The sequence below is a fragment of the Plecotus auritus genome (assembly GCF_963455305.1).
Source record: "Plecotus auritus genome assembly, chromosome: 5".
NCBI lineage: Eukaryota > Metazoa > Chordata > Mammalia > Chiroptera > Vespertilionidae > Plecotus > Plecotus auritus.
The window spans coordinates 131,194,399-131,208,656 of record NC_137776.1 but is presented as its reverse complement, the minus strand read 5'-3'; the positions used below and the strand labels follow the sequence as shown (position 1 = coordinate 131,208,656).

The following is a 14,258-nucleotide window of genomic DNA, read 5'->3' as shown; positions in this document are numbered from 1 at the left end:
GAGAAGCATTTGGAAGTGAGAGGCAATGTCCATGCAGAACTCTCACAACCCTCCCATTCTAACACAGCCATTACCAGTTATTAGTAAAGAATGGTGTTTAAGACCATACTCCTGCAATCTATCAAGTTGAAATTTCATATTACTCTTGGCTGGGCAGTCTAGGAAGGGTGACCTAGAAATCAAGAAGGTTGGGACTCCCAGATTATACAACACTAAGAATCCAAGCTAGAGTATTCTTTAGAAAATTAAGTAAGATAAAATATAAAATATGTTTTATAATCTTACATAGGTTCAGAAAATAGTAGGATTCCAATGTAAGAATTTGTGAGCAATATTACATCTATAATACTACCAACAATAAAAAATGTATATTAAAATAATAAAAAATAAAAAGCAATTGTTTCTTCTAAAAAAAAAAAAAGAGTATGTGGGAGAAAATAAAGGGGGGGGGGTCTGGCTGGCGTCTCCAATGAATACAAAAGCTGTTGTTTGGAAAAATACAATTAAATAGAAAGATTTCTACCTCAACCAGCCTTTTAAAAAATTAAACACTATATTTTTCTTATGCCCATAAAATGTGTACCAGGCGAATACTCAGAATTTTAAGTTTTCATTTGGCAAAGAGCAGTGCCTTCAGTGTGTTTCTAATTCTATAAAAGGTAAATTATAATACTAACAATGCAGGAATAAAAATCTTTTTTAAAAATCCAGTTATCATACTCAGCTCTTCTGTGGTTTTTATCTTGCTATTGCATTTGATAAGTCTTAAAAGAAAATTTCTCAAATACTTTCTGCATGTTACCTGAATAATCCTCTTTCTTATCTCAGACACTTTCAGTAATTTTTTTTTTTTTCCTGAAGAAGTAAGTGCTATACCTCAGTGGGATATCCTCCTGACCCATGCAGTTAAATCTTCTAGCATCTGGATTTATCAGATTACCCCAAATGGGTTAAGATGAAATTGACCCCCTTCAATTGGTCTAATGAGATTCAACCTAAAATGATGGAAATGAGGGAAAAGTTAAGAAAAAAGGATTAAGCCTGAGATAAGAAGCCATCCTCCTGAGATTCATGGCAAAAGAAACAAAAATATTTGCAATACTACAGAAAAATGTTTCTTACCAGATTTTTGAAGTCACCAGATGATCCAGGAGTCCAAGCCTAAAAACAAATAAGGAAGGCAGAGAAAACAAGTTGTTTTAGTTTCCTTTTTAAAAAATATATTACAATAAAAATTTTAAATTCTATAATATTATTACATTTACAAGTACTGCACACTGATGAAAATGCTTTAGGATATCATTTTTAGGTAATTTTTTAAAATTTAAATTGAAGTGTTTATTTAATCTCATATTGTGTCATTAAAACATACATATAGCCTAGCTCCTAAAAATAAGTTTCTAATTATTCAGGTGATTATAAAATTATTCATTTTAAATATTTTTTAAATGTGTTTTTATTGATTTTGAGAAAGAGAGAAAGGGAGAGGGAGAGGGAGATAGAAACATGGATGAGAGAGAAACATCATCTATTTGCTGCCCTCTGCATACCCACTACTGGAGCTGAAACAGGCAACCAGAGTTTGTGCCCTGACCAGGAATTGAACTGGAATGTCCTGGTGCACAGGATGATGCCCAAAGAACTGAGTCACACAGGCTGGGAACATTTTAAATATTTAAATACCTGAAAGAATGGAGACTATTATTATTAAACTAGAGGCCCGGTGCATGAAATTCGTGCACGGAGGGGGGGTGTTTGTCCCTCAGCCTGGCCTGCACCCTCTCCAATACGGGACCCCTCGGGGGATGTCTGACTGCCAGTTTAGGCCCGAGCCCACAGAGATCAGGCCTAAACCGGCAGTCGGATATCCCTCTCACAACCTGGGACTGTTGGCTCCTAACTGCTCACCTGCCTGTCTGCCTAATCACCCCTAATCATTCTGTCTGCCTGCCTGCCTGATGCCCCTAACTACTCTCCTGCCTGCCTGATCGCCCCTAATCGCCTCTGCCTTCCTGCCTTATTGCCCCTAATTGCCTCTGCATGCCGGCCTGATCTCTAACTACTCTCCCCTGCTGGCCTGATCCCCCTAACTTCTCTCCCCTGCCAGCCTGATCCCCCTAACTGCTCGCCCCTGCTGGCCTGATCACCCCTAACTGCCTTGGTCTCACCTCTGCCACCATAGCTTTGTCTGGAAGAATATCGGAAGGTCATCCAGAAGATGTCCGGTCTAATTAGCATATTACCCTTTTATTAGTATAGATGTGCTTAAAATCCTCAAATATTTATTACATATGTTTAATTCTCTTATGGGCAAGGCAAACCAAAGCTTCATTTTAAAAACCTTTTCGCATTTTTCTGCCTTTGCTGGCTTTTAGATAATAATTAGATTTTGCTTTGATTCATTTTTTAAAAGTAAATTCATGGAAGACATTATAATGCCAAAAATAAGAGAGTTTTAATTTACAAATTCTATTAAAATGCAGACTCTATTTTTAAAATGTATTTAAAGTTCAGATGAAAGGCAATATCTGAACTGCACATGTCCCCAAGAGAAAACCCAGCACCTGCTATGGGATGCAAAGGTTTTATCAATGTTGTCTTGTGTAAAGGCAATGGCAAACACTGAGAGGCCTTTTGTAAATATGCCTTCCTGCCTCTGTATTTGAGCAGAAATATTGAACTTCTAGCATTTGTTATTATAAAATAAAAGACTTTTTTTTAAACTTATGCTGATCACCTTTTCTTTTTGCCTTGGGAATCAAGTTTCAAACTACATATTGTTTGGATATTAAAATGCCTTGCATTCCTTGAAAGTGAATGGATAATACAATAAATGTGAAAAGGAATTGACCCTGTGTGTGTGCTTGTCTGTGCATATAAATGTGTCTGCCCCTTATTCTCTGAACATTTAAATTAGGTTTCTGACCAAAATTATTTACCTTATGCTAGACCACTAATCCTATATAACATGCAAATCGACTGAACGGCGGAACGACCGGTCGCTATGATGCGCATTGACCACCAGGGGGCAGATGCTCACTGAGCGCAGCAGCAGTGGCGGGAGCCTCTCCCGCCTCCATGGCAGTCGGACATCCCCTGAGGGCTCCCAGCCTGCAAGAGGGCACAGGCTGGTCTGAGAGACTCCCCTGAGTACACGAATTTCGTGCACTGTGCCTCTAGATGGTAAATAATTTCCCAGAATGAATCTTAAAGTTATTTCTCTAGGGCCCTGAATTATTTCAGAAGACAAGCAATTCAGGTGAAAAGAGCAAATAATGAATTTATTGTATTAAGTAAGATAGAGCTCTTTGAATTCCCTAGCCTGTGTCCAACGGTGTAAGTGGATGTTTTACCTCCTGGAAGCCTCTGTCCCTGGATCTTATTACTGCTCTTCAGAGCCATAGGGAAAGTCTGATATATTTTCTTTTCTTTTCTTTTCATAATTTGTGTTACTTTTTCTGTTATGAGTTATAAACCACACAAAAAACTTGCAAAAGTACAAATGTATATAGCTTAATAAATGCTCTAAAAGTGAATATATATATGTAATCACCACTTACATAAAAAACTAGAAAAACATGACTAACACATGGAAGTCCACAGCTTGTTCACACATATACATGGCACACACAAGCACATATGTGTATATATATACATACATATATATACACACACAGATATACACACCATATAGACACACAGCATAGAAATAAACATATATATATATACATGCAAAGTTTGAATCCACTTGATTAGTCCTTGTGTGTTATGCTAAAGTACAAGTTCAAATAAAAATACAAACCATCTGAAGCAACACAGGTGCATATTCAGGGATCTGTGTAAATGCAGCATTAATGCCACACATTCCTCATACTTTAGTGTGGTGTACTGACTATGTATCACCAGAGAATGACAGCTTTGAACATATCATATAATGTCATCTTATATAATAAAAGCCTAATATGGTAAGTGTCCGGTTGTCCAGTCATCCATTCAACCAATTAAAGCGTAATATGCTATTGATATGCTAAGGCTGCTCAACCGCTTGCTATGACGTGCATGGACCACCAGCGGGCAGACATTTGACCAGTCAACCAGTCGCTATGATGTGCACTGACTACCAGGGGGCAGATGCTCCAACTGGTAGGTTAGCTTGCTGCTGTGGTCTGGCTGATCAGGACTGAGCGAGATGGGCAGAACATGCCCTGGAGCCCTCCCTGGGCCCCTCCCTGACTGGTTGACCTCCCACGTCCCTCCTTGACCCCGATCATGTACCAATTGAGTCCCTCAGCCTGGCCTGCACCCTCTCACAACCTTGGGCCCGTTGGGGTATGTTGGAGAACCAGTTTCAGTCCAATCTCACAGGCCAGGCTGAGGAACCCCACTGGTGCATGAATTCGTGCACCAAGCTTCCAGTTAAATATATTTGTCTATGCTTTCATGAAATACTTTTTCTGGTCATCCTTATTTTCCCTTACCTTTGAACTTACATAACTGGAATCATACACTTTTTGCATTTTTTTCTGCATCTAGTTTCTTTCCCTTAATATTATATTTGTAAGATTCATCTGTCTTGTGGCTTATAACTGTAATTAATTTTCACTACTCTGTAATAATCCACTGAATGAATATTATATAATTTATACATTCAATCCTCTATTGACAGATATATCAACTATTTCTACTTTTTTTGCTATTATAAATAATTCTACTATGAGCATCCTTTTATCAAACTTTGGTTGGATATTTTCTGAGAGGAAATTGCTAGGTCAAATAATGTGCCTAAGTTCTATTTTAGCAGATACTGTTAATGTGGTGTGAGAATTGTCATTGTTGCACAAATTCACCAGAAAATATTTTTACCCTGCTTAATTATAGTCATCAGTTTACTGTGCAGTGAAATATAATTATACTTTTTATTTATATTTCCTTATTAATGCATTTTATTACATTTCATATATTAGTCATTTATATATATCTTAATTTAAGAACATACTTTTCAATTTTCTTGTCCATGTTCTGAGGTTTGTCTTCTCCTCATTGATTTGGTGACATGCTTTGTGTATTCTAGATAAGGGCCCTTTGTTGTTTATATGTAATGAAAATATGCTTCCCACTCCACAACTAAAACTTGTACTTGCTTACTATGCCTTTTGCTGCAAATTTATTTTTAATTTCACTATAGTCAAATTTAACCACCTCTTTAATTTTGTGTCCTTTTTGCTATACAAATGATCATATATATTCTTCTCTATTTTCTTCTAAAAACTTTGTTATGTTATGATGTGTTTGCCTCTCACATCTAATCGAACTACTTGAAATTTATATTTTGCTCAGTGTGAGTTGGGTTATAATTTCATTGTTATCCAAATTGACTCAACAAAATTTATTGAAAATATCTCAACTTTGCTCACTGCTCTACAATGATAGGATTGTCATAAAATAAGTACCCATGGATGCTTGGTTCTGTTTCTAGATGTCAATATATTCCATTTAACTATCTGTCTATATCACACTATCTTACATTAAGTAACTTCATAAAATACCTTGGTACTTGATAGAGCAGGCCCTTCTACCTTACCTTTTCCTTCATAAAGAGTTTGACCTTTTTAAAAAATATATTTTCACATAACATAAAGATCACTGTTTTAAATTATAAAATTCAGTGCTTTATAGTATGTTCACAATTTTATATAAATATTACCACTAATTCTAGAACATTACTAATATCACAGTATATTGTTAGCAATTCATCCTATTCTCCTTGATCAACTCTTCCCCTGGTTATGGATATGCCCACTTGGGACATTTCATTAAAATAAAATCATACAATTTGTGGAGTTTGTGTCTAGCTTGTTTAACTTAGCATGTTTGAAGGTCAATCTATGTTGCAGAACGTAACAGTATTTCCCTTTTTATAGCTGAATAAAGCATCTTTTATTGATCTAATTATTATTATCACAGGGCTTTTTATTGTTTTAAGTTTTTAACTATTATAAATAATGCTGCTGAAAATTCGTATAATTTTTTTTGTGGAAAAATATGTTTTCAGTCCTTTGGGGTGTATATTTAAGAATAGAATTTCTAGGTGATATGACAATTCTATATTTAATTGTTTGAATAAACACCAAACTATTTCCCATAGTGAGTACACCATTTTACATTCCTACCAGCAATGCATGAGGATTATAATTTCTTCACATCCTCACCAGCACTTATTTGCCATTTTTTTTAAAAAGCTATGATTATTACAGCCAGTGAGTATAATTTCATTAAATTAAAAAAATTAATTACAGTCTCCATAAAATGTTATATTAGTTGCAGGTGTACAACAGTGATTAGACATTTATATAACTTATGAAGTGACCACCCAGAAAAGACAAGGACCCATCTGACACCATACATAGTTATTGCAATACTAGAGGCTCAGTGCATGAAATTCGTGCACTGGGGGGGAGGGTGTCTCTCAGCCCAGCCTGCACCCTTTCCAATCTGGGACTGCTGGTTTAGTCGGACATCCCTCTCACAATCCGGGATGGCTGGCTCCTAACAGCTCACCTGCCTGCCTGCCTGATTGCCCCTAACCGCTTCTGCCTGCCAGCCTGATAGCCACCTAACTGCTCCCCTGCCGGCCTGATTGACACCTAACAGCTCCTCTGCCAGCCCAATCACTCACAACTGCCCTCCCCTGCTGGCCATCTTGTGGCAATGTGGGGGAAGCCATCTTGTGACAACATGGGGGTGGCCATCTTGTGATGATGTGGGGGCGGCCATCTTGTGACATGAGGGCATGAGGGTCAGTTTGCATGTTATCTCTTTATTATACAGGATTATTGATTATAATCCCTGTGTTGTACTTTATATTTTCTTGACTATTTTTATAACTGTCAATTTGTACTTCTTAATCCCTTCACCTTTTCCAATCATTCCCCGCAACTCCCCTCCTACCTGGTGAAAATAAATTTGTTCTCTATATCTATGAGTTTGTTTCTCATTGTGGTTTTGGTTTGCATTTCCTAATGACCAATGATGTTGAAGAATTTCTTGTGTGATTATTATCAATTAGTATATCTTATCTGGAGAAACGTCTATTCGAGTCCTTCATCCACTTTTTCTTTGGGTTGTCTTTTCTATTGTTGAGTTCTTACTACTTATTGTATAATCTGAATATTAATTCCATATAAGATATATTATTTTCAAACATTTTCTCCCATTTCATGTGCTGTCTTTTTATTCTATTGTTTTATTTACTTATTTCAATAATGTAGTAAATTTCTCTATGTAGAGGTTTGACATCTTTCAATAGATTCAGTTCTATTTTATATTTTTATGATATTAAACAGACTTTCTATTTTCTATTTATCATTTATACAAAGAAATATAAGATATTTTCTTTTGGTTTCATATTGAGCAAACTTGATAATATATATTAATATATTATATATACTAGTACATATATTTGCAAGAGTGAATAGACATGGTGACACTGGGCATCCTTCAATTGATCTAAAAGGGAAACTTCACTATTAAGTCCAATATTTGATGTGTTTGTTAAATGTCATTTATTATAATGAGAAATAATTCTATTTCTATTTACTAAGAGTTTAACTTATACATTTTTATTATTAATTACTTAAATAGGTATATGATTATTTAGATTATCTTATTCTTTCTCATCAGTTTTAAGTTATATTTTACTAGAAATTTATTTTGTTCAAAATTTTATTTTTTAAAAAGTAATTTTCAACATCCTCTTGATATCCTTTTACTATCTTCTGGATTTTTATAGATTTAACTTTTTATTTCTGGTATTATTATTGACATCTCTCTTTGTTTCACTTGGTCAGGCACATCAATATCTTCCTATTTGATTAGTTGCTCCAAGGAACTAATTTTGCCTTTCTTGATTCTCTTTATTGTATGCTTGGTATAATATACAATATAATATTTTTCTTTATATTACTCCTGATTTTTCTTTTTTTCTTTTTTAAAATATATTTTTATTGATTTCAGAGAGGAAGGGAGGGAGAGGGAGAGGGAGAAGGAGAGGGAGAGGGAGAGAAACATCAATGATTAGAGAGAATCATTGATTGGCTGCCTCTTGCACTCTCCCTACTGGGGATTGAGCCTGCAACCCAGGCATGTGCCCTTGACCAGAATCGAACCCAGGACCCTTCAGTCCGCAGGCCAACACCCTATCCACTGAGCCAAACCAGCTAGGGCATTTTTTCTGTATTTGAATTAAATGTGTTGTTTATACCAAGTTCTTGAGATGGATGCTAATAACTGAATTTCTGCCTCATTCTTTTCCTATATGTATATTTACAATATATTTCACTCTAACATTGGCTTTAGTTTTGTTACAAAGTATTTTAACTTTTATTCATTTCTAAATATATTTTAACTCAAGAAGTATTCCAAAAATGTGTCAATTTTAATTTTCCTAATAGCTGTACATTTTCTAGTCCAAATTAATTTGTGCGCAAAGTGCTCATCACTCTACAATATATTGGAACTTGTTTTATGACTCAGCATCTGGTCAATTTTTCTAAATGTTCTATGTGAACTTGAAAATATATATTCTGCAATTGTGTTTATTGCTTTATACAAATAAATTATACTGGATGTGTTAATCATTCCAGATATTGAAATATACGTGTTATAATCTTCCACTATGATTTTGAGTTTTTTGTGTGTTTTGTTTTTCTCTTTTAGCTCTATCATTTCATTTGTACATATTGGGCTACATTAACAAATACATACAAATGTAGATTTTTACATCTTTCTATTCAATAGAAACTGTTACCTTAAGAAGTAGTTAGATTTTTATCTCCAATACTACTTTTGTTTCTAACTTGATTTTATTTGAAATATACAGAAATGTACCAGCATTTACATCAACTTTTCTCAATACAAGAGCAAATAACATTAGTGATAGAAATGCATGTTTAAGTATATATACAGGCTAGTCATCTCACTATGGAAGTAGCCAACTCTTCTAGGGGAAGACAAAGACGACTTTAACTTGGGTGAATACATATTCCAAACAAGAAAAATGCCATATGCAACAACATGGATAGAATACATTCTGTGTTGCTGGGGTTTGGAGTCTGTGGTAGAAAGATATGAGCAGTATTTGAAGACAATTTTAGAACAGTTTTAAAGTCTTGATAATGGCAAAACTTTGGTAATTTGTTAGCTATATGAAGACAAAGCAGATGTTATTATGGAGTATAGTGATGATGCCCTTAATTAAAACGAAAAAAAATATAAAGAGGTGATAGACAAATATGAGAAGTAAAATTTAAAATGAATTGTGTTATAAAATCCTACATGTTTTCTAGTTGGGTAGTTTTCCATCTAAAATTCAGGAGAACAATTTAAACTGAAGATACAGATTTGAGATGTATCAGTGTTTTAGTGAATGATGAAGCATGGAAGAAAAAGACACCAAAGTGATGACCAATAATGAATACTTAGGGGAACATGAACATTTCTAGAATATGTCTCAAAAATGTAAGAGGGAAAATTGGCCAAGAAATTAAATAGGGAGGCTCAGGGAGATTTTGCTCGGGTCAGGCCACAGCTTTGATCCCACCTGAGCAGGGTATGGGGGTGGGGGGTGGGGAGTGGGGTGTGTGTGTGTGTGTGTGTCTGTTTGTCGCTCTGTGTGTGTAAAGGGGTGCACATGTGGTGGGCCTGGAGCAGGAATAGGGTGAGGAGTGGTCAAAAACCAGGTGGGCCTGTCATGTTCACACCCCAGGTCAAGGTTGGCCGGGTGGATGTGGAAGGTGGGTGGCACCCTCTGCCCGAGGTCTATCCTGAGCGCTGGAGGTGACTCTCACTTCCCCTGGGTGGATGTCTGTGCAGACACAGGGCTGGGCCTGATCTGGGAGCAGAAGGTCCAGTGGGCAGAAGCAGCAGCGACTAGGGCCAGGATTTAGTCCTCCTGACCAGCTGCTGGTCACTGTCATTGCAGAGCACAACCTAGATCAAGGTGGAGCAGCAGCTGGTCAAGGAAGACCCCTTCCCCATGTCCAGCAGTGAGGGTGCAGTGAGCCACATCACCAAGGGCCAGAGCAGGCCTGAAGTGAGTGTGGCCACCTGGGCGTCTGAGGTGCCAGGGCCCGTGGGTGGAACAAGAAGGCCTCCAACCCCGAAGCAGGCCAGATTAGACAGGAAGCTCAAAATTTCCAACTGCATCCTTGGTGCTTATATTAAATGTACTGGGCCTGATGACCTGGAGCCCAAGGAGGCAGAGCCCAAGGGTTAGGAAGGTGGGGGAAGTGGGGGTGGAATGGTGGGCAAGGTGTATGTGAGTTTATGCAGAGAGACTGGTGCCAGACACACAGGGAGCACCTCCAGATGCTGGCCAGGAGCAAAGACCAACCTCAGACCACCCATGTGCTGGACTGCCTGCCTGGGCAGGCATCCTGTGGAGGGTCCTGGGCTGTGGCCATGTTCTGACTTTGGAGGGCAGGTGGAAATGCAGGCACGTGGGTGATCTTTTCTTCTCTCCTAACTCCAGCACCAGCCCAGGAGGCAGAGGCAGCTCGTCCTATAACACCTGAAGTCCATCCTGAGGAGCAGGATGCAGAGCTGGAGGTGTGTCCTCCTCCAGATCTTGTGCCAACTCCAGCAGCCTCTCCAGCTGCAGCTGTGTAGCCAGGGCTGGCCCCAGACAAAACTGAGGCCCCACCACTGCTGGATGAAGAATCAGGGGAGCAGGCCTAAGCCGCAGTTGGACATCCTTAGCACGCTGCTGCAGAGGTAGGAGAGGCTCCCACCACTGCCGCTGTGCTCGCCAGCTGTAAGCCCGGCTTGTGGCTGAGTGGCGCTCCCCCTATGGGAGTGCACTGACCACCAGGAGGCAGCTCCTGCCTTGAGCATCTGCCCCCTTGTGATCAGTGTGCGTCATAGCAACTGGTCGTTTGCTGTCCGGTTGATTTGGATATTACCCTTTATTATGTAGGATTACATTTAAGTAATCAATAGAAATTACTGTTTGTGTTTTAAATGATGCCATTCCTGACCATGAAGTAATCATGATGCTGCTGTGCTAACATCACCACTGTCTAGTTGCAGAATGTCCAATCACCCCAAAATGAATCCTGCATCAAAAGTACTTTCTCCGCCCTAACCAGTTTGGCTCAGTGGATAGAGCGTCGGCCTGCGGACTCAAGGGTCCCAGGTCCGATTCCGGTCAAGGGCATGTACCTTGGTTGCAGGCACATACCCGGTGGGGAGTGTGCAGGAGGCAGCTGATTGATGTTTCTCTCTTATCGATGTTTCTGGCTCTCTATCCCTCTCCCTTCCACTCTGTAAAAAATCAATAAAATATATATATTAAAAAAAAAGTACTCTCTCCCCCCTCCTCCTGCCCCTGGCAACTCCTAATCTGCTTTCTGTCTCTACTCCTTTATCTATTTTTGACTTTCCCTATAAATTAAATTTTATAATAGTTGTCTTTTTGTGTCTGCTCATGTATTTTTCTTTGTTTTTATCTGACATAGCATTTTGTTATTTAAAAGGGAAATCCCAGGTGGATTAGAGATCGGATGTAAGAAAAGAAGCCCTGTTAGTAGGTGTGTGCATCATCTCGGGGTAGAGACCTCTGTGCTAAGTGAGACCTCAGGGCCAGAAGCTAGTCAGGCAACAGCTGGCTCTTCCTGAGCCCCCCCAAAAGGAGAAAATTACAGAAATCTGGAGAGACAAATCACAAGCTACAAAGCATTCCTCACAACCCAAGGTCAGAGAAATGTGTAACATCCCTGTGTGCAGGAAATTCTCCAAAGCTGCTGTTTTCTACAGGAACAAAGGAAAACACATGCACTTCCAGCATGAGAGGCAGTGTAGAGTCCTCTACATGTCAGAGATGCCCCACCTCCCCGATGGGGACACACTCACTGTCAACACTGGGGAGAGAGCACTGTCACCATCAGACTGGCAGGCTCTGGTCTGGTGGTGACCAGCCCTGGGGACAAAGTGAGGCAGTAGGGGCCCCAGCAGATCCCCTGGGGGCAAGGGGAAAGGCCCCTCCTCTGGGAGAACAGTGTGCAGGACCTGCCAAAGTCCCACAGGTGCACACAGGGTGCAGGGGTCCCTACATGCCAACAGATAAAGGCCTCAGGTTTCTGTATGACACAATAGACCGGATAGATTAAATTAATATTTTCAGAGTATTTCACCCAAAGCAGCCTAATATACATTCTTTCCATTGCACATGGAACAATTTCCAGGCTAGACCACATGTTAGGACACAAAACAAGTCTCAATAATTTTAAGATGGAAATCCTGTCAAGTATCTTCTTTGACCACAGCAATATGAAACTAGAAATCAGTAACAAGAAACAACTAGAGAGCACACAAACTCTAGTGACCACTAATCTATAAATGAGTTAACTAAAATAATATGTGATTAAACTATAAATGAGTTAACAATAATATCTGACTAAACTATGAATGAGTTAACAATGAGATCAAGGAATAAATCAAAAGATACCTTGAGATAAATGAAAGTGAAAAGAAAACAACACAAAATCTGTGGGACTCAGAGAAAAGCAGTCCTAAGCAGGAAATTCATAGCAATATAGGCCTACCTCAAGAACCAAGAAAAATTTCAAATAAACAATCCAACTTTACACATAAAGGAACTAGGAAAAGAACAACAAACAAAGCCCAATATGAGTAGAAGGAAATAAAGATCAGAACAGAAATAAATAAAATAGAATTTTAAAAAAATTACAAAAATTCAATGAAACCAAGAACTGATTCTTTGATAAAGTGGTTGAGCACAGAACTATAAACCAGGATGTCATGGTTCAATTTCTGGTCAGGGCACATGCCAGGGATCCCCAGTATATATATCATTTGCATGCAATTCTAATGCAGGCCTGGAACACTATCTAAATATCAGAAATCAACAAAAAGCATTTTCTTAGAGCTGATTTCCATAATAATAAGCTATCTAAAAGTCATGTAAAATAGTTTTGATTAAAACATGTTTAATGTCCAATGAAAGTGAATTTGTAAAGTGCATTTAACATGGAAAATAATTCTTTAAAATTATACCATAGAATTAACCAAAAGAGTCTCAAACTAAATTTTAGACATTTTATAGGAACCAAAATTTATCATGTGTGTACTTTTCTTGAGCAATTATTTTAGCTTGGGATGCATTGTAAAAATAAAACAGCTTTTTGTCATGTGCTCTGCTAATTATAAACTTATTTTTCATGATGAACTCAGTAATTCTGATTACTTTTTTTATATATAAGCTGCTTCCCAGAACTAAAATGAAGACTTTAGAACCACCTGGAGTGATGAGAAAAAAAAAAATGTCTTTCTCTTTCTTCCACTAAAATTACTCACCTAAGGAAATCAAAATTTGTAAAACATCACTCTACTCATTTTTTCTATATTTGATCACCATTACCAACCAAATTATGTTGGATGGATCTAGCTTCCCAGACAATCTGGATAAAAACTATATACAGTCCTGGAGAATACGCAAGATGAAGTAACACAGCCTAGTGAAAAAGGGTATCCCTTCATTTAGAGTATACTCCTCCTATTGCCCCATAAGGCCAGGAAAAATGAGTGATTCCTTGCCATAATTTTTATTTGCTTACATATCACAAATTCTCTAAGATGATTGTAGCTGTTTCACCCTCCTGCACAAACTTTCTAGAGATTCTAAACTCAAGGACAGGTTGTCCGATATTGTTCATAATGCTAATCATCTACATATCTTTGTATGCTTTGGCCCTTTGCCTATTTTTTCTGGGCTCAATTTCTTCTTCATCTTTATACTCTAGCCATATTGAACTTTTTCAATTCCTAATATTAACTCTGTTCTTATCCCTTGCATGGGTGTGGTGAGGTAGCTAAATGCTAAAACAGTTCTCCAGGTTTTGTTCCTCTGAACTGCATTCAGGGAAAGAAACTATAGTCCAGAAAACTTATTTATTCATATGGATTATATGTAAGCTCAAATCATTCCCTTCCACTTAGCCTTAGGTATAAAATAACTTTAAATTTGATAAGCAAAGGCAGAAAAAATTTTAATCACAATATGGTGGACTTAAGTAAACAAGTGCAAAAAAAATGGAGACCCTTTATTATAAAGAAAACTAGAGGCCTGGTGCACAAAATTCGTGCATGGGGCGGGTGTCCCTCAGCCCAGCCTGCACCCTCTCCAATCTGGGACCCCTCGAAGGATGTCTGACTGCCCGTTTAAACCCGATCCCACTGGGCAG

The 14,258-nt window shown here is 38.1% G+C and overlaps 1 protein-coding gene across 28 annotated transcripts in view; it reads right to left on the bottom strand.

The window, feature by feature from the left end:
* PTPRD (protein tyrosine phosphatase receptor type D) overlaps window positions 1–14,258 on the bottom strand; it is a 2,215,209-nt gene that overhangs the window by 1,387,926 nt on the left and 813,025 nt on the right. For all 28 annotated transcript variants that reach the window (XM_080668837.1, XM_080668841.1, XM_080668865.1 and 25 more), the window contains one exon: window positions 1,123–1,161. The gene's annotated coding sequence lies outside the window, so the exon portion shown is untranslated. The remainder of the gene's footprint in view (window positions 1–1,122; window positions 1,162–14,258) is intronic.